Genomic DNA, 20,784 nt, shown 5'->3' on the forward strand with positions numbered 1-20,784 from the left:
TCGGTCCGTAATGTCAAGTGGTGTATGGATAACTTTTGTCAACCTGCTTGTGGAATTAAAATAGTGCTCTAGCATTGAGTGAACCTAGCTTTAGAGGTGACTGCTCTGTCGCTTTGCATGCGCAATGAATTCCTAGTGACTACTCAACAACAAAAAAAACAACCATCATATAGGTGAACAAAGAAGAAGAGGACCAAAAATTCATTTTCTGCTTTGTTCATATAACTAAACAAGTGACAAGATAAAAATTAGGTACAAAGAAAAAAAGTGACCAACTGAAAGGCCCAGTCCCCATTTGAGCCTGAAACAGAGCTGTCTAATGGCAGATCCCCCCACTCACACACTCAGTGCTTTTCTCAGTATGGCCCCGCGTACTGCGTACGTTAAAAAGGGGCGCTGGGAAAAAAGGGCGCCGGGTTTTTAACGCTAAGCATGGATAACGTTTAAAATTGTATTGTACTGTATTTCGTTTAAAATTAATGTTTTTTAAAGTTATAAATCATTAAATAATGTGCATTAAATCGGCAATTGTAAAAACGTTAATCTTTCGTTTAAATAGTGAAACGTATAATAACGTTTAAAAAAAAAATTACTAAGTAACCCTCCCTGTACCTACCCCTAACCCCTAGACCCCCCTGTTAGTGCCTAAACCTAAGACCCCCCTGTTGGTGCCTAAACCTAAGACCCCCCTGTTAGTGCCTAAACCTAAGACCCCCCTGTTGGTGCCTAAACCTAAGACCCCCCTGTTAGTGCCTAAACCTAAGACCCCCCTGTTGGTGCCTAAACCTAAGACCCCCCTGTTGGTGCCTAAACCTAAGACCCCCTGTTGGTGCCTAAACCTAAGACCCCCCTGTTGATGCCTAAACCTAAGACCCCCCTGTTGGTTTTTTCGTTTAAAAATAATGTAAAAAAAAAAAAAAAAAAGTACTGTTTTTCGTTTAAAAATAATGTTTGGAAAAAAATATTGTACTGTTTTTCGTTTAAAAATAATATTTAAAAATGTATAAATCATTAAATAATGTGTAATCATGAGAAACAGTAATAAAACATTAAGTCTCCGGGCGCCGCTTTTAAAACGTTAGTTTTCTCCGGCGCCCTTTTTTCCTATCGGGCGCCCATTAAACGATATTTATTATAGGAGTGAATGGCGGCGCCCGATTTGTCCACTAGCCTCAGGCGCCCGAATTTACTGTTTCCCCGCGTACTATAGGACACCCCCTTTCAAGGATGCCCTTTTTCACACTCTCCACCCTCATACTGTGCCCCACTTATGGTACACCAGTACTAGTAGTTGCTCCAAAAAAAAATAAAAAAAAAAAAAATAAAAAAAAATTAGGAAATAGAGGAAAGATGAGTAAAGACTGAAAAGAAAAAAACATTCCCAGCACCACCAACTTCAGGGAAAGGAGGTGGAGTCACAGACTCATAATGGTAGAGTAATCAACCGAATACTTAAAATCCACCCAGGCCAACCAGGTGAGAATATATGGATCTATGCAATCCTGTGATCAAAAGAACCAACTCGTTCAGGTCTGCAATAGAGTAAATTTCCCTAAGCCATGCCTTTATCGAAATTGCCTCAGCAGACTTACAATGCATAGTAAGCTAGGCCCTTGCAGCATTTACCATATATACCAGGAGTTACCATAATCGCATCATTGGTAGAGTGTAAGAGAAATTGTGCAGGTGAAAAGCACAATTTGGGGGAGGAAATAGTTTCTATAAGCTGATGGATCGGTCTCTAAAAGGGCTGAATAAGCAGGCAGGATCAAAAGATATGCAGGATGGAACCATCGTACCTGCACCTCCAACATGTCCCGGAATCGAAGGGAACATTTTGTGTAAGATACGGGGAGTCCGATACCAGCGGGAGAGGATTTTGTACCCCAATTCATGCGTACTGATCCTCAGGGACCTCTTGTGATTTAAAGAGTAAATTGTTGCCACTGTTTATTGTCCAAAGTAGATGTTAAAGGATACCTGAACTGAAATGTGACATAATGAGATACATGTGTATGTACAGTGCCTAGCACACAACTATGCTGTGTTCCTTTTTTTTCTTTCTACGTCTGAAAGAGTTAAATATCAGGTATGTAAGTGGCTGACTCAGTCCTGACTCAGACAGGAAGTGACTAAAGTGTGACCCTCACTGATAAGAAATTCCCATTTTTATCTCTTTCTTGCTCTCAGAAGCCATTTTCTGCTAGAAAAAAGTGTTTTATAGTTGGAATTTCTTATCAGTGAGGGTCACACTGTAGTCACTTCCTGTCTGAGTCAGAACTGAGTCAGCCACTTACATACCTGATATTTAACTCTTTCAGACAGAGAAAGAAAAAAAAGGCATAGCAGTTATTTGTGTGCTAGGCACTGTACATACACGTCTATCTCATGTCACATTTCAGTTCGGGTATCCTTTAAGGTCTCTTTCCCACTTTTCTTGAAACTGAAGTTTCCTATGCCCAGCCGTGATAAGGAGCATTTCATAAAGTAGATACCAGGGCCCATACGCAAATCACTTTTTCTCCTTGGTGATATTTTCTCAGTCAATAAGATGTCTTTTAAATCACCGGCAAGCAGTACAATACTTAAAATAGTTTTGATAGTACTATTTCATCTATTTTTTTGCACTTTCAATTGCTAAGTGCTGAAAAGTTACTTTAAATAGAAGATGAAAAATTATCTCCTAGAAGAAAAAAAGTTAATTACATAGGGCCTTGGCTTCTATAGAAACCCTCCCTAAGGGCTTGTTCACACGATTTTCAAAAATCGACCGAAAACGCTTGTGCAATGATTCCCAATGAGAGTGTTCACATATGAGCGGTTCAGTTCCGATCCACTCACCAAAGCGCTGCCTGTACCATTTTTGGGGCGTTTTGCCTAAATGGAAGGTATAGGGAAATCACAAAACGCTTGAAGTGCTTTGTAAAAGAGATTTCCCCGGCGCTTTTAATAAATACATTGTATTTATTTTTTGGGTCAAGGAGTGCAGTTCCTCAAGAAGTGAAAAAACAAAATCGCTCTGCAAAAGCACTTTACAGAAAAAAAATAAAAAAATAAACCCACACATCGCAACGCACAGGTAAGCGCCGGGAGGCACTAAAGATAATCACGCACAAAATCGCAAGACGCTGCCATCAGCGATTGCGATTTTAGATGTGAACAAGGCCTCACTCTGGATCAAATTTACAAAGCTAGTGAGTGCTTTGGACCAGAATGGCACAGCTATATATATATATATAATAATAAAAAAAAAAAAAAAAATTACCACCTTGAGAAAACGATTCCCAACTTATATAGGATTATATATACAGTATATGTATCTATACAATGCTATTTCACGAGTTTGTCTCCTGATTTTCGCAATTGCAATCATGCTCATCACTAGGCATACTTTAGAATGGCCAGATAAAGGCAAGCCATGGGTAGTAGTGTTCGATTCTACTACCTCCTCCCTTGATAACTGAAGTGTGTAGGTTACAATTCAATAATTGTAGAAATGTACAAGAAACTGCAGGTCAAAAAAAAAACTATGGTTTTCATTTGTGTGTAGTAAGAAGATGTCCTGACAGGGGACCCAGGGCCGCCATCAAAAATTTTGGGGCCCCTCACACATCAGGCCTGGGCCCCCCTCCCTGGGCCGACCCACTGGTTGCTGTGCTTGCCTACTAGCCACCCCACCCCCGTGTCCGTACGCGAAGTGCGCTGCGGGGAAAAATGTGCATGGCTCCGACACTGAAGAAATCAGCATGCACAGCATGATGTGGCAAAAAGTGGGCGTGACCATGGCATGTTGTGGGTTGGAGCCAAATACTAGCAAAATACAGGTAGTCCCCGGTTAACAAATGAGATAGGGATTTGTAGGTCCGTTCTTATCCTTTATCTGTTCTCTTCTGTCCCCCTCTTTTCTTCCTGTGGCTCTTTTGTCCCCCTCTATCTCACTCTGTTTGTACCTCTTTTGTGTCCCTTTGTGTGACCTCATGTTCCGGTGTCATCTCTCTTCTCCCTGTGCCTCTTTTGACCGCCTCTGTTCCCCCTGTGCCTCTATTATCCCCCGTGTTACCGCTTGTCCCCTTCTGTCTCAGCTCATCCCCCTGCCCTAGCCAGGTATAGGTGCCCCCAGTATGGGTATCCATGCATAAGTGTCCCCAGTATAGGTAGCCAGGTATATGTTCCCCCAGTATAAGTAGCCATCTATAGTTGGTACCCCAGTATAGGTAGCCTGGTGTAGATGACCCCAGTATAGGTAGCCTGGTATAGCTGGTGCCCCAGTATAGGCCAGCAAGATACAGGTGCCCCAGTATAGGTATTTCAACTATAGGCGGTGCCCCGGTATAGGTAGCCTGGTATAGTTGCCCCCAGTATAGGGAACCTGGTATGGGTGGTTAACCAGTATAGGTTAGCCAGGTACAGGTGTCCCCAGTATAGGTAGCAAGCAATAGGCACCCCAGTATAAGTAGCCAAGTATAGGTGGTGCCCCAGTATAGGTAGCCACAAAGGCCTGAAGCCAGCACATGCGGCCCTTTCAGCGCTTTGGGGGGGCCAGGGCCCCCAGAAGCTCTGGGCCCCTCACTGCAGTGTCAGTTATCCCCCCCTGATGGCTGCCCTGAGGGTACCTGTCACTGCAAAGCATGGCCAAATTGTTATGTTGAGAAGCGGGAGTGTGCAGTAGACCATGTCCCAGTTATCACCCAGTACATACATATTTTATTACCTGGAATATTTGCTAAGTAACATGAGCGCAGCGATGATTCAGGCGTTTACATTTTTGAATGGGGCTTTTGTTTTCCTGACAATCATCTAGAACCTCAGTTTTAATCTCTTTAGTTTGTATTTTAACATTCTTCAGTATGGGTTGCAAAATGTGTTGGCTTCTAATTAAGTTTTGCCTCACATTCTCAGCAGCCAATCAGTTAGGGTGTGTGTGTGCTCTCATTGTTCTCTCGTTAGGAAAGTACATTAAATTCCAGCAGTTACTAAGTGCAGCATTGTTCAGCAGGCGTATATTGAATAATCTTTCAGTTTTATAGGCACCAGTAACTGCTGTGCTCAAGTCTGTTGTAGTCTTGGATCAAAAGTCTCTGCTGCTAGCACTTGTATTGAACACATCTGAAGTGACTGATATTAACATAGGCACATATAGTACTAATCTTACAAATAAATTGTCTGTACCTTTCCGTTTTCCTGGAGAACAAGTAACTAGAATTGTTGTATATACAAATAAGCTTGTCAAACAGCTTGGCAGATTCAGTCCAGTCTCCTGAAGAGTAAATAGAAGTAAAAAAAAAAAAAACACACCTTTATCTGGCACAGAAAGAGCAGCTGACAAAGTTTTAGTACTAAAAAAAAATAAAAAGTTAAAATGGTCATTACTTCTGTTTTTCCTCAAAGAAGATTTTAAAGACAGTCATGGTTGCAGATTAAAATGCATTCTTAAAAATTGAGCCCTTGGAGTACGTACACAAATGCAATTTTACCACTTCCATGTAGTAAGAGCTTATCTACACAATCTGTTACATCCTATACAGTGCTGCTCATCCAGATTCGGGATATCCGGGTAACCCAGATATCCGACCATTTTTCAGCTATCCGATTCGGATTCAGATACTGAATTTCTGTAGAAATCCGGATAGCTATCTGCGGATAGTTGGCTGGCAATGCGGATATCCACAGAAATCCGACTATTGAGCTACTGTATGACGTCCAGGACGTCATCGAGCCAATCAGAGGGCCCCCAGCAGAAGCCCTAGCAACCAATCACAGAGGGGAACCCTGGCCTGCCCCACCTGACCTCATTGAGCCAGAGGGCTCCCAGCCTAAGCCCTGGCAGCCAATCACAAAGAGGAACACTGGCCAGCCCCCCTGTATAATAATGAGGGCTGCCATGATGAGACATATCGTCCTTGCTTGTGAATGCTCACTAAGAGACATGCTCCAGTGCTGCTGGCCAGTGGCGAACCTAGGGTATTTGACACCCGGTGCTGATTATCCACAGGTACCCCTGTGCGTGACAGCGAGACAGTGGTAGGATTAGATTGTGAACTCTTCAGTGACATGACTATGTACTCTATAATGTGCTGCAGAAGATGTCACTGCTATATAAATACAGTGTAAAATGGTAGGGCATTAGACTGACTATAGCAGGATTAGAGTGCAAGCTCCTCTGAGGACAGTCAGTGACAGGACTATGTACTCTGTACAGTGCTGCAGAAGATGTCAGTGCTATACAAATACATAATAATAATAATAATGTAGTACATTAGACTATGGTAGGATTTGATTGTGAGCTCCTCTGAGGACAGTCAGTGACATGACTATGTACTCTGTAAAGTGCTGCAGGAGACCTCAGAGCTAAATAAATACATAATATGGCAGGACATTAGACTAGGACTATGGTAGGAGAAGACTGTGAGCTCCTCTGAGGCAAAGTGAGTGTGGCCATAACATGATGTGGGTGGAGCCACCACTATATAGCCAGATGTGGGTACCAACTCCCCAGTATAGGTGACAAGATGTCACAAACATGCAGGGTGCCCCCAGTATAGGTAGTAAGGTGACCCCAGGCAGTGGATGGGTAGGTAGGAGTGTGTGGTTTTAGGTAGGTAGGAAGCAATGTGCATACCTCCCAACTTTTTAAGATGGGACAGTGGGACACTTAAGCCATGCCCCCGACACACATATACATACATACATACATACATACATACACACATATACACACATATACACACATATACACACATATACACACATATACACACACACACACACACACACACACACACATCTTTATTAAAAAAAAATATTTGTGGGTGGGGAGAGGGTGCCCATGGGTGAGGAGGTAAAAGAAATGATCGAGGCCCCAGCCGGCGGATGCGGTGTGTGGGATGCGGGTCTGGGATAGTATTGTCCCCCCCTCCCTCTGAATGTGCCCCCCAGTGTCCCCCTGTATGCAGAGATAAGAGCGCAGCGGAGCGGGCAGTCTTACCATTCCTTCTCGTGTACGGGCATCTCTTGCTTCCATCTACTTCCTGTGACGTCGCAGGAAGCGGAGAAGACCAGATGCCCGTACGCGAGAAGGAATGGTAAGGCTGCCCGCTCCGCTGCGCTCTTATCTCTGCATACAGGGGGACACTGGGGGGGCACATTCGGAGGGGGGGACAATACTATCCCAGACCCGAATCCCACACACCGCATCTGCCGGCTGGGGCCTTGATCATTTCTTTTGCACATCTGACCCCCCAGCCGGCCGGGACACTGGGGGGTCATAACGGGTTAGCGGGACAGCCCCCCCAAATCGTGACTGTCCCGCCGAAAATGGGACGGTTGGGGGCTATGAATGTGTGTGTAGTTAGGTAGATGCTTGTTAGGTTTTAGATAGGCAGGTAGGTAGGTAGTAGTGTGTGGGTTTAGGTAGGTAGTGTGTGGGTAGGTAGGCAGGTAGCAATGTGAGGGTTTAGGTAGGTAGCAGTTGTGTGGGTAGCAGTAGGTAGGTATGTAGGAGCTTGTGGGGTTTTAGGTAGGCAGCCAGGTAGCAGTGTGTGGGTAGGTAGGAAGAAGTTTGTGGGGTTTTAGGAAAGTAGGTAGGTAACAGTGTGTGGGATTTTTAGGTTGGTAGGTAGCAGTGTGCGGGTTAAGGTAGGTAGGTAGCAGTGTGTAGGTAGGCAGGTAGGTAGCAGTGTGTAGGTAGGCAGGTAGCAGTTTGTGGGGTTTTAGGTAAGTAGGATGGTAGCAGTGCGTAGGTGTAGGTAGGTAGCAGTGTGTAGGTAGGTAGCAGTTTGTGGGGTTTTAGGCAAGTAGGTAGCAGTATGTGGGTAGGTAGCAGTATGTAGGTTTAGGTAGGTAGGTAGGTAGCGGGCGGTAGGTAGGCAACAGTGTGTGCGCTTAAGTAGGTAGGTAAGGTTTAGGTAGCAGTGGGTGGGTTTAGGTAGGAGCTTGTGGGGTTTGGTGAGGTTTAGGTAGGTAGACAGCAGTGGGTGGTTAGGTAGTAGAGTGGGTAGGTAGATAGATGGGTAGCAATATGTGGGATAAGGCAGGTAGTGTTTCTCTCTCCCCCCTCCCCGCCCCAAACAGACCTGCAGATCAGCGCGGCGAGTAGGGACAGACCTCAGATCAGCGTGGGACCCGGCTGACAGAGCGGCGCACACTGTGCAGCCGCGCGAGTCGGCTCATATGCATGTGACAAGTGACGTCACTTCCGCATATGAAGTAGTCGGGTCTTGCGCTGTCTGTAGGTCTGTCACGGCGCTCGAAGCGCTGATCTGTTGGTCTGATGGGAGGGAGGGAACAAAGGTGGGCAGCCCAGCCCGAGGCCCCTGCAGGGGTTGAGGCCACAGGCGAGCCGAGCACAGCAGCAGCAGCACAGGGCTCCGGGTGTCACCCCCCACCATGAAGACACCCGCTTGACGGTAGGAACGCCACTGCTGCTGGCGTAGCAAGTGCTTACACAGTGATAAACCTAAAGCTGTTCAGTGATTAACCCCTTCACTATCATTACACTATTGTTGTATTGGTAATTAGCTTGATTTCATTGTGTGACAGTCAGAGTGTGTGCTGCAGGCCTGCTGCTAGGTGTCTGTGTGTGTGCTGTGCACAGACCAGGCCAGCTGCTGCCTGCTGGCCAGCTATTAGCCTTAGCTAGCTACAGTATAGGTTAGGGATTAGGGAATAGGATTACTGTGTTATTGTGTAGTTAGTACTGTAGTACTGCAATCAGCGCTAGTAGTTAGAGTAGAAGTACTACTGTGTTAGCTTACTACAGAACTGCTGTGCTGCTGAGCAGTGCTAGTGTGACAGTGTCCTCTCTTCTGCTGTCTGACTGTCACTCGGCCCTTGGAACGTGCAAAGTGCCACGTGACGTGGCACTTTGCACATGGCACCTGCAAAGTGCCATGTCCGGCATTGCTCCTGGCAGACGTTACACCTGCTGCTGCTGCATTGCCCTGCTCCCACCGCCAGGGTGCCATAGGCCACTGCTGCTGTGCTGATACCACCTATATTTAACCCAAAACACAATATATTTAAGTTAACCCAAAACACCTAACCTATATTTAACCCAAAACACAATTGCTGCGTAATTTTTTGGAGGTGTCTGGACTGAAAACATGTCCTAGTTGTGCGGCTGGACTTTGGACACAATGTGGCTGCACGATCGCTGTCTGGAACCTAGTCCCGATGTTGACAGCCATTTTTTTTTTGGGGGGGGGGGGGAATATAAGTCCCCACATCATCAATGATTGTTCCCCTTTTAAAAAAAATAATGATGCTACAGGCCTAATTTACCCTAAAAAAACGTTTAACAGCAATTTAACGGCCACTTCCGATTTTTCTATCCAGATATCCGAATTTGCCCGGATATCCAGGATACTGGGGTCTGATGTCCGATTCTATTCGGATACCCAAAAGGTCAGATCCGGATTTTGAAAAGGGGTGTTCGAGCAGCACTGATCCTATACAATAAAACGCAAGTGTCCCTGCATCATCAACTGAATGGTTGTGTTTCCCTGGCTTTTTTGTACTGAGCATGTGCGCAGCCAGGGCAGTTAGGACACAGGGCTGGATCTGACAGTTTGCTGTGTGTGGTTCACAGAGGTTCTCATTGCATTGTGGGAAATAACAGCTTTTTCCAACTGCCAAGCAAGCAGCTCCCTGTGTGCATATACTTCAGACAGTGGTGGGGAACGAGCAAGCGGGACACGTATGTGCGAGCATTGCGGGGGATAGCGGCTGTGACCTAGCACCCGTTTAACGGGCAGGCCTTTTTACTAGTAGTTTAATAAATCTGATGGTTCTTACACTGCATGGAAGTGGTAAAAATTGGTCAGTTGTTGGACATTTAATACTGGAATTGTATATGCAGCCTTAAAGGGAAACTAAAGTGAACTTAAAAAAAAAAAAAGTTTCACTTACCTGGGGCTTCTACCAGCCCTGTGCCCGCATCATCACAGAACAATCCTCCGGTCCCCCTCAGTGACTAAGCTTTGATTTTGGCGACAGTCAGTCGCCAAAATCCTCTGCACCTGCATGGCCTTGGCCGCGCGAGTCCTCAATCACACGCCCTTCAACGGAAGTGGTAAAAGGCCCACAAGAAGCAAATGATGTATTTATGTCTTACTATCAGAACCTTTTACTAAATCGGTCCCCAGAAGCATAACAGACGGAAAATTTGGATGCACCATGCACAGCCATAGGTCGTAATGTGAATTACATCTATAGCGGCGCTCAGCATAGTTCAGCGGCCAGCAATAGCAGGATTAGGTCTTTCCCCCCTGAGTCTATGGTGACCTAGAGGAAGAATAATAATTAAGGCCTGGAACCCAGTACAAAACGCTATGTAAGTGTAAGTTTTTTTGCCAGCGATTGTGTAGCGATTAGCATTTCAATTCTGATTGGCCCTTTCAATTAAATTTTTTTACAGTGTGCAGCAACTTCAAAACGCTAGCAAAATTGCTCTATGTAGGTTTTGATGAGCGATTAGGCCAGCTTTTATATACTTTACATTGCAGAAATGCTAACGCTATCCGCGAAAAATGATGCATGTCCTGTGTTTATGCGATTTGGTAATCGCTCCAGTGAAATTTGGCCTATCCATTAACATTAGCTGCGCATTTAGGGAAATCGATAGCGCTTTGAATCGCTCCCTTAACCACTTGCCGACCGCACACTCATAACGTGCGTCGGCAAAGTGGCAGCTGCAGGACCAGCGACGCAGTACTGCGTCGCCAGCTGCAGCCTAATTAATCAGGAAGCAGCCGCTCGTACGAGCGGCTGCTTCCTGTCAATTCACGGCGGGGGGCTCCGTGAATAGCCTGCGGGCCGCCGATGGCGGCTCGCAGGCTAGATGTAAACACAAGCGGAAATAATCCGCTTTGTTTACATTTGTACGGCGCTGCTGCGCAGCAGCGCCGTAAGGCAGATCGGCGATCCCCGGCCAATCAGCGGCCGGGGATCGCCTCCATGTGACAGGGGACGTCCTGTCACTGGCTGCACAGGACGGATAGCGTCCTGTGCAGCCCAGATCTCCCGGGGGAGCAGGTAGGAGAGGGAGGGGGAGGATTTCGCCGCGGAGGGGGGCTTTGAGGTGCCCCCCCCGCAAAATGCCAGCCAGGAGGAGCGATCAGACCCCCCCTGCACATCATCCCCCTAGTGGGGAAAAAAGGGGGGCGATCTGATCGCTCTGAGTGCCCTTTGATCTGTGCTGGGGGCTGCACAGCCCACCCAGCACAGATCACCTAAAACAGCGCTGGTCCTTAAGGGGGGGTAAAGGGTGGGTCCTCAAGTGGTTAAAGAGACACTGAAGCGAAAAAAAAAATATGATATAATGAATTGGTTGTGTACTATGAATAATAACCAGCAGATTAGCAGCAAAGAAAATATTCTCATATTTTTATTTTCAGGTATATAGTGTTTTTTCTAACATTGCATCATTCTCTAATATGTGCAGATTACACAACACTCAGCATTCAAAATGATTCCTTCAGAGCAGTCTGTGAACTAATGACCTCTCCTCTGGCAGAGAAAAAGACATTTGTTAACTTACAGTTGAGATAATAAAAGTCAGATAACAGCCCTCTCCACGACTTTGAAAGTCGTAGAGATTAATGGCTTTTTTGCATAGAGATAACTAGAGTTTCTTAACTCTTCCTGTACTGGAAACAATTACACTGATGTAGCTGATCTTAATGTTTTATTTCTTAGCTGTGCTACACATACAAATTATAATATCATAATCTTTTTTTTGCTTCAGTGTCTCTTTAACGCTCAGAAAATCTCTCTAGTGGGTTCCAGCCCTAATGCTGCTGGGAATTTTGCAGGAGCAGGGTGAGCAGTTTTTTGGCTTCTCCCTGGGCCCAAACTTCCCAGCACCATTTTGCCTGTATGCCCTCGGCAGTATCAATCAGATAATATATCCATCTGAAGTTAAGTTCCCAAGATGCAGCATCAAGAGGTGGAAGCTCGCAACACTCGAGGAAGTTCAAACTGCGAATGTATTACGGTATTCCCTTATTGGAAATCTCCAGGGTTAGATATAATCCCAGTATAAAAAGTTTAAAAAATTAGCCCCAAACCTGGTACAGTTACAACCAGAAGCCTTTAATATGCGTAATATGCTGCGTAATATGTCGGCGCTATATAAATACTAAATAATAATAATAATAATAATAGGCATACTCCCAGCCTCAATAACAGAGGCGTCAATTTTCATCCTGATAAAATCAGGAATCCTCAGTAAGCAACTGGTATCGCCCCATCTCCCTCCTTTCAATCAACATGAAAATATTAGCAATAAAGGTAGCCATACACTGGTCGATTTGCCATCAGATTCGACCAACAGATAGATCCCTCTCTGATCGAATCTGACCAGAGAGGGATCGTATGGCTACCTTTACTGCAAACAGATTGTGAACCGATTTCAGCCTGAAACCGTTCACAATCTGTTGTGGTGGTGGTAGTGCTGCCGCCGCTTCCCCCCATCCCGCATACATTACCTGCTCCGCCAGCGCGACTGCCCCCGGTCACCGCTGCTCCGTCTCCGCTCTGGTCTCCCGGTCCGGCATGCTTTACTTCTTCCTGCCCGGCAGGAAGTTTAATCAGTAGAGCGCCCTCTACTGTTTAAACTTCCAGCCGGGCTAGAAGTGAAGCATGCCGGACCCGGAGACCAGACCAGCACTGAGACGGAGCAGCGGTGACCGGGGGTAGTCGCGCCGGCGGAGCAGGTAATGTATTGCCGCTCTATTGCGTCGGTCGTCGGGTACTCGAACGCCGCTAGCGACGCGCTCCCTACCAGCGGGCGATCGACGGTAATTTTCCGCACGGAGCGATCGACGGGATGGATCGAAATTCGGCGTGTTGCGGGAACAATGTGACAGCAGATTCGATCCCATTGATCTAATCTGCTGTCGATCTGGCGGGAATCGGCCTAGTGTATGGCCAACTTAAAGAGGAGCTGTTAGGTATAAGGTCTCAGAGAAAATAAACACATATATCAGTAGCTAAAGATTGGCTGTACTTACATTACATATGCATTTCACTGTCCACGTTTGGATTTCACAGAATTTGTATATAGTATATGCAGAGATAGATGCTCCTGACAGCTCATGGCAGGCTCCATGTTTTTCTGTCAAATGTGTCGTCATGTCCTGCCTGCTTCCTGATCACAGATAAGCTCCTACTTGAACAACACAGTGTGCAGTGAATATTAATGAGCCATGTGGCTAGGAACAATAGCTGACTCCTGCAGATTACTCTGCCCCGAGATTTATCAGTGCTACATGCTGGACTGATTACAAGCTTCTGTAACGTCTCATTAGCAGCCGAGGGGAGGGCCCCAGAATGCTTTGCAGTTTAGTATGCGGCTTGCGTCCTTATGGCTCTGTAACAGACTTGCTGATAAGCACACATCAAAGGTAACTGAGATTTTTATCTTCACTAATGGCTTTTGGGCTTCCTTCTAAACTGTTTAACACAGGAGAATAGAGGTTCAAATTAGCTTCTGCAGCCTGACAGTTACTCTTTAAGGCTGAATAAGCCATATTGCTTTGAAAATATTACTGCACTGGAAACTTCAAACCATGCATATGAAAGAGTTCCCCAAACCCTGTCCTCAAGGCCCACCAACAGTATACGTTTTGCAGAAAACCACACACAATCACAGGTAGGGTAATTAGTGTTGCAGCAGAGCTGATTAACTACCTCTGTGGCTTTATACAAAACAAACAGTGTTGGTGGGCCTTGAGGACAGGGTTAGGCCCCGTTTACACTTAATCAGTTGCTCTCAGTTATAACTGAAAGAAAAGTGATTTTCAAAGTAATGCCCATGTCTTCCTATGGCACCTTTCACACAATGCGTTTGAAATCTTTTTTCACAATGCACGGCTATGGAAAAACACATACTAATGCGTACCAACGCACACTAACACACACCAACTGATTAAGTATAAATGGGCCCTAAAGGCTCATACACACATGGCAAGACTGTCGCCACAAACACATGGCATGCGCACGTTGCGGCGTCAGGTCCCCAGTGTGTATGAGGCGCACGCTATGAACAGTCAATAATCAGAGCTGTCGCCAGACGATTGACGTGGCAAATCGCCAGCAACAGCCGTCGCCGCAACTGTCGCTAGTCCGCCACGCGTCCTGCGTGTGTATGCGCACTAGCGACAGCAACCCATACAGCATGCACGGGGCTTCGGGCAGGGGAGGAGCCTTCAGCGACAGCTTCCGCCGCATCTCTGTCCCTCTGTGCGCCGTGTGTACGGCTGCTGCACAGAAGGACCTGGCGACGAGCTGTCGCTGTTTTTTTTTTTCTTGTCTCTTGTGAGACATTTGTCCTTCGTGTGTGAGGCTTTAGGGAACACTGAAGTATGGCATCTTGGGTGTGCTTCTGCAACACAAGTCACTAGAGTTCAGACTCCGTGGGAGAATTAAGTTGGCCAATTACAAGATGATGGGGATGTTCTAGGAATTCAAACTGTAACTGATTACTATGTTGCCTAACATCACATGAGAGCTTTTCACGTCAGAGAAGAGGGATATCCTTCCAAAACTGAGCAGCAATTTGAAAAAGATCAGTGGTTTTCTTTGACTTCTACAGTAAGACAAAGCAGCAGTCATTAGCATAGTGAAGAATTTGCATTTTGTGGTTATCAGAAGATCTGACATTCCATTTTATAACTAACTAGTGGTATTTTGGCCTGACTAATTGCTTTCAGCTGGTGTGAGGGGTGCATATTAATGCTAGGATCACACAATACAATTTCCTGACAGATCCGATCTGATTTCCGATTAATTTTCCATACCAGTGAACAGAAAATCAATTGGAAAATAGATTGGGAATCTGACACTAAATCTGTCAGAAAATTGTATCGTGTGTTCCTAACATTAGAGATGTGGAATGAGGCTTGACGGTCTCTGTAGTGTTCTCCCCAGAAATTCTTTCCAGCTGGGTGGCATGAAAAAGTAGCCGGGTGGGGTGCAAAGGGGGGAATGCATAGCTGATGCAGCTCTGCTTACCGCATAGGAGGATGAGTAGGCGAGCCGATGACAGCTGGGTTCTCACCAAAATTAGCCAAGTGGAACACCCAGCTAAAAAGAGTCTGGGGAGGACACTGCTCCCTAGATCTGACATCACTAGGTCATGCACATGATGTAAGTAAGTCCTGACCCAGCACACCGGAATAGGATCCCGGGAGGCTTTTAGGTGAGCTACAGGAGGCAGATAGGAGACGGGGAGTGGTGGGCATAAGGACATGTTATGTTTTGGGACTCTGGTATCCTTTAAAGGACAACTGAAGTGAGAGGTAAGTGGAGGCTGCCATATTTATTTACCGGTATTTCCTTTTATACAATTCAGTGTTCTCCCCAGAATTTTTTCCCAGCCGGGTGGCATGAAATAGTAGCCGGGTGGCATGAAAAAGCAGCCGGGTGGGGCGAGTTGAAAATGCAGGGCAACTGTGCTTACAGCATAGGAGGAGGTAAGGAGGTGAGCCGATGACAGCCGGGTGGTCACCAAATCTAGCCGGGTGGAGCACCCGCCTAAAAGAGCCTGGGGAGAACACTGCAATACCAGTTGCCTGGCAGCCCTGCTGGTGTATTTGGCTGCAGTAGTTTCTAAATAACACCAGAAACAAGCATGCAGCTAATCTTGTCGAATCTGACAATGTCAGAAACACCTGATCTGTTGCATGCTTGTTCAGGGTCTATGGCTAAAATAATTAAAGATAGAGGATCAGCAGGATAGCCAGGAACCTGGTATTGCTTAAAAGGAAATAAATATGGCAGCCTCCATATACCTGCAGGTGGCATTGCTAAAGAGTGCCTACATCTGAGGGCCGCATAATCTCTAGCTACGCCTCGGTTCCAGGGTTTATTCCTAGGCCAAAGGTGCTTGTAACTATGGATGGTCAATTAGATGCAAATAGTTCCTAGTTGATGCAGGATTATGCAAATTCTGTATGCAAATGTATGCAGCTTGAAAATGGACCAATTGAAGCCAGCCAAGGTAGAATTGGACTAGTTCATTTTCAAGCTGCAAGTTTGCATATTAAATCTGCATAATCCTGTATCAACTCAGAATTATTTGCATCTCACTGACCATCCACACTTGTGACAGCAATGAGGGCCACTTCCTACCATATTTGGGTCAAATAAGGTGGACCACGAGATTCCCAAACAAGGAAATATAACTGAGGCCAGACCACATTTCTCAGTATCGCAATAGAAAGCATTTGGCTGAGGGTGGTGGCAGAGTACTGACTGAGGGCTGGTGCACACCAAGAGCACTTCTGAGCGCTTTTTAAAATGCTAGCGCTTCAAAAAGCGCTTGGCTAATCTCTTTGTATGGGATGGATCACACCAGAGCGATGCGATATTTTCCCCAATGCAAACAGAGGTCCTGCAGCATTTTGGAGGCAATTCAGCCTCAATGTTAAGTATAAGAAAAGTGGAAAATCCCTCTAAAGAAATGCTAGAACAGAGATTTTCCAAGCTTTTTTTCCCCAGTGTTTTTAAAAATTGTTACACCAAAACTCACTAGGCATACCTAGAAAAATGGCTTCTAAAAACGCTAGGCCTTAGCAATTATGCTAGCGTGTTTTGGGGTGTAAACCTGTCAGCTAGAGGTTTTCACATGTGTTTCTTCAGCTGTGCAGTTCCCTGCCCACCTCAGTCATGCACTGCTGCACGCATTTTTCAAAGCACAGTGCTGATCGCACTCCTATCTGCGCTTTGAAGTGCGCATGGCCTAACACAGGGAGCAGTGCATCATGTCTCCTCCTCCCAGCAGCCACTGCACTCTCTATACTCGCCCACCTCCCAATCACATAACATACATCAGGAGTCAGGTAGGCTGTGGGGAGGAAGAGGGGACCTAATGCAGCAAGATCAGGTACTTTCATAGCACTGCTGCAAGAGGGTAGACATTCTATAAACTGTGTAATGAATGAGGAAACACACCTAAAAACATTTGGCTGCACATGATTAGTTTTGCTTTGGGGAGCGGGGGGGGGGGGGGGGGGTATTATGCCCCCAGGCAGAGAGGAAATGAGGCAAATAAAATAGTCCCAATTCCAAGCTGCAGGAAGTGTGCAACAAATTCACTAAATTAGCATCGATCATCTCCAATGCTTACTTCAATCTGGATCAGTGTATGCAGGAAAGTTAAGCCTACTGTGCTTTCACAGTACTAGCAGAAATCCACAGCAGAGCAGGGAGAACATACAAACAACAGGCAGATAATGCTTGGCACTAGTCTACTTTAGGGTACCTATTGGGAACCCTCAGAGGGAAACTCAGCTAACATACTTGGCTGGGAGATAAACCAGAGTGTCTAGCAGTGCAAGACAAGTGTGTAAGAATAAATAAACCCATTTTTATCAAATGATAGAAATAATAAATGAATAAAGCCTTAAAGAGACAATGAAGCAAAAAAAAAAAAATTACAATATGATGATTTGTCATGTGTAGTACAGCTAAGAAATAAAACATTAGGAGCTGAGATACGTTTCCAGTATAGTAAGCGTTCAGAAACTCCAGTTATCTATGCAAATAAGCCATTGAGCTCCACCACTTTCAAAGTCACAGAGAGCTCTGTCTTCTGAAGCTTATCAAGTGTCTGGCACTGTATTGTTTTTTCTTTTGCACAGGACAGATCAAAAGTTCACAGCCTGCTCTGTAAAAATCATTTATAATGCTGAGTAGTGTGTAAACTGTAAATATTTGAGAATGATGCATTGTTACAAAAAAAGAAAAAAAAAAAAAAAACTATATAAGGGCCCTTTTCCACCAGCGCGTTTGCGCTGGCTGAATCGCAAAGACGCAAACCGCTAGCGATTTTACAATCGCTACGGTTTGCTTTTTAACATAGGAATCAGGGTAGGTCATTTCCACTACCGTGATTCGTTTTTTACGGGAACGCGAACACACGGCGGAGCGATATTTGCCGCGATTTAGCTATGCAGTGCATAGCATAGCAAAATCGCGGCCACAAACGGGGAATCGCCGGTAATTGCAATTCAGCAATCGCTAGCGTTCAGCGTGAACGCTAGCGACTGCTAGTGGAAAAGGGCTCTAACTGAAAAACATGAGAATATTTTTTTTTTTTGCTTCGGATATTCTAGTAATTATCCATACTACACAACCAACTCATTTCATCATTATTATTTTTTTTCGCATCAGTGTTTCTTTAAATTAAATCCTATGTCCATTATTCCCCATAATTATGAGCCTGTGTAGTATTACTTCATGTCCCCGTACTTTTACTTCTTTGAGTAAATACAGATGTCTGCCAGCCACAGGAGTAGCACAGATGCGCAGACTGTGTGCACAAAGAGGTCAAGAGGTGCCCTGCCTTATCACCTAAGGTTATAATTAGCCACACAGGCTGCTTACTCAGCTTGGAATGTAGCCCAATGATGTAAAATCATCACAGCCACATAGCCTGCGCTACAGGCAATGCCTTTCCACTTGCAATGCATCACACGTTATAAGCGAGGCTGTTATAATAACGAGAGACCTTACCTCTGCCGCCAGCTGTCTGCTCAGCTTTGGATGAAGCCGCTCGCTGAACTAACGTGATATTCCTCTAGTGTTTTTCCCTCTGCGCTGCGCCTCCCTCTGTATTATCATAAGGCACGCCCACTTCTTAGCCCTCCCTTCTCCGGCTACTCAAAAAAGGGGTTTATTCTTTTTCATGGGAAGAGGAGATTGAAGATCAGGCGATCCTTCTGAATAGAGACTTTCAATGGTGTGATTGCTTCACCAGAATCAGACCACGTTATAACTGCTTCAGCTATGTGAGAAAGTCACGATCATTTTGTTTTGTTCAAGTAGGCTGACTTGTTGAACTACTGGTGTTCTTGAAAGTGCACAAGTTAGAAATAAAGCGGGAATGCATGCCTTGAGAGCTTAAAGGGACACTTAAACCAGGAATAAAAAATCAGTTTTACTTGCCTGGGGCTTCTACTAGCCCCCTGCAGCCATCCTGTGCCTTTGCAGTCACTCACAGAGCCTCCGGTCCCCCGCCAGCTAATTTCGTTTTCACTGACTGAGTCGGCAGGCTTTCTGCACCTGCGCTGGCCTGGCCACGCGTATCCTTTTTCACGTTCCCGTCCTCAACACCGTCCTGCACAGGTGCAGGACTCTATTCCGGACGGGAACGCGAAGAAAAGTATGCGTGGCCGGGCCTGTCAGCGAAAACGAAGCTAGTTGGCGGTGGGAGACTGGAGGCTCCTTGAGTGACTGCGAGGGCACGGTACAGCTGGAGGGGGCTGGTAGAAGCCATAGGAATGTAAAACCGATGTTTTATTCCTGGCTTAAGTGTCCCTTTATAGTGTACCTGTTACTTTAAAAAGTGAAAAAGACACCGTGCATGGGCGTAGCAGTAGGGGTTTGAGAGGTTGCGACCACGTTTGGGCCAGAGGGGCCCAGGAGGGCCCTCCCTTAACTGCAGTATTATCTCTCTATTGGTCCTGTGCTGGTAACAATCACTTCTATAGATGCTTTGAATAGCAGTCATTAACAAGCTATATCCCCTTCTTGCACTTCTGACGCTGTAAGGCAGGGGTCCCCAAACATTTTGGGTCGAGGGCCTGGTCAACAAACTTTAGACGGCCGGAGTATACATAAAATGATGTAGAAGTCTTTGCGGGCCAGACAGTAAAGCATACCCAGGTGACGACCTGCAGTCCAATTGGACAGCAGTGTCACCTAATGTGGAATTTGATTGAAAGCCAGCAAATTACTGCTTTCTGGCTTCCATGTGGAAGGGTGGAGCCAGCACTGCTGTTCTATATGCGGGCCACCAATACTTAAATGTAGCTGACCGCATCTATAAGTAATACATTTTGTGAGTGGGGGGCCAGTAAAATAGCCTCAGGGGGCCACATTCAGCCCGCGGGCCTTAGTTTGAGGACCACTGCTGTAAGGGCTCGTTCACACTGGAGGCGTTTTTGGCCTTTTTTCACGCGCAGACGATTTTAAAAATTCCCTGCCAAACGCTTGTGCAATGAATGTCTATGAGAATGTTTATATCAGCGCGGGTCGTGCGCTTTGCAGGCAGCAAAGAGGTGTGTGGACCATTTTTGGGGGATTCTGCCTCAATAGAAGATATAGGAGAAATGCAAAATACTCACAAAATCGCTTTGTGCAGTGATTGCGTTAGCTTTTTAAGAATAAATACATTGGGCTCTATTCATAAAACTGTTCCGCAAGTTTTCAGCTCAAAACAGCAGACTTTCCCGTCCATTTAGCAAAGTGGGCATTCATAAAAGCTGTTTCCGCATGATAAGCTACAATTCCCCAGCAGAGCGAGAAATTTACGCCTTGTGCAGTGTTTTTCTAGATGTAACAAAATGGCCATTCATAAAGATTAGAGGAAGCGGTATGCGGACGGGAAATACCGCTTTCTCTGATGTAGCGAGAAGAGTTCGGATTACATGAAAGTAAATGGGACAGACCTCCCAGAGAGAGCAGTGCACGGAGGGACTCTGCCCGGAGCAGTGCTTTTCAGCGCTGCTAGATTTGGGCGCAGCCGGCGCCTCCATAGACTTCAATAGGAATCACTCCTATTGAAGCGCTCAGTGAGTAACGTCGGCTCCGTCAGAAGACGGAGCCGAGGTTGCTTAAAAACATAATAATTCGGCCTCCAGCAATCGCTGGAAGCCGAGTTAATTCATTCACCCACTATCCATGGCGGCCTGGAGGGGGAATAGTAATTAAATCGGCCCGGACTTGTGCAGAAGCAGGATCAGCCATATACCACTGTATCCTGCGCCCAAGTCTACCGGC

General features: G+C 45.9%; 1 protein-coding gene across 2 annotated transcripts in view; it reads right to left on the bottom strand.

Annotated features, from left to right (window-relative positions):
- SERPINE2 (serpin family E member 2) overlaps positions 1 to 18,575 on the bottom strand; it is a 78,424-nt gene extending 59,849 nt beyond the window's left edge. Inside the window, exons 1-2 of one of the 2 annotated variants that reach the window (XM_068279220.1) lie at positions 18,517 to 18,570; positions 5,170 to 5,257 (exon numbers count right to left, since the gene is read on the bottom strand). The gene's annotated coding sequence lies outside the window, so the exon portion shown is untranslated. Of the gene's footprint in view, positions 1 to 5,169; positions 5,258 to 18,516 lie in introns of both variants that reach the window. The other variant, XM_068279221.1, reaches the window with a different exon arrangement.
- Positions 18,576 to 20,784: the final 2,209 nt, after the last annotated feature.

Source organism: Hyperolius riggenbachi, chromosome 4 (assembly GCF_040937935.1).
Source record: "Hyperolius riggenbachi isolate aHypRig1 chromosome 4, aHypRig1.pri, whole genome shotgun sequence".
NCBI classification, from domain to species: Eukaryota; Metazoa; Chordata; class Amphibia; order Anura; family Hyperoliidae; genus Hyperolius; species Hyperolius riggenbachi.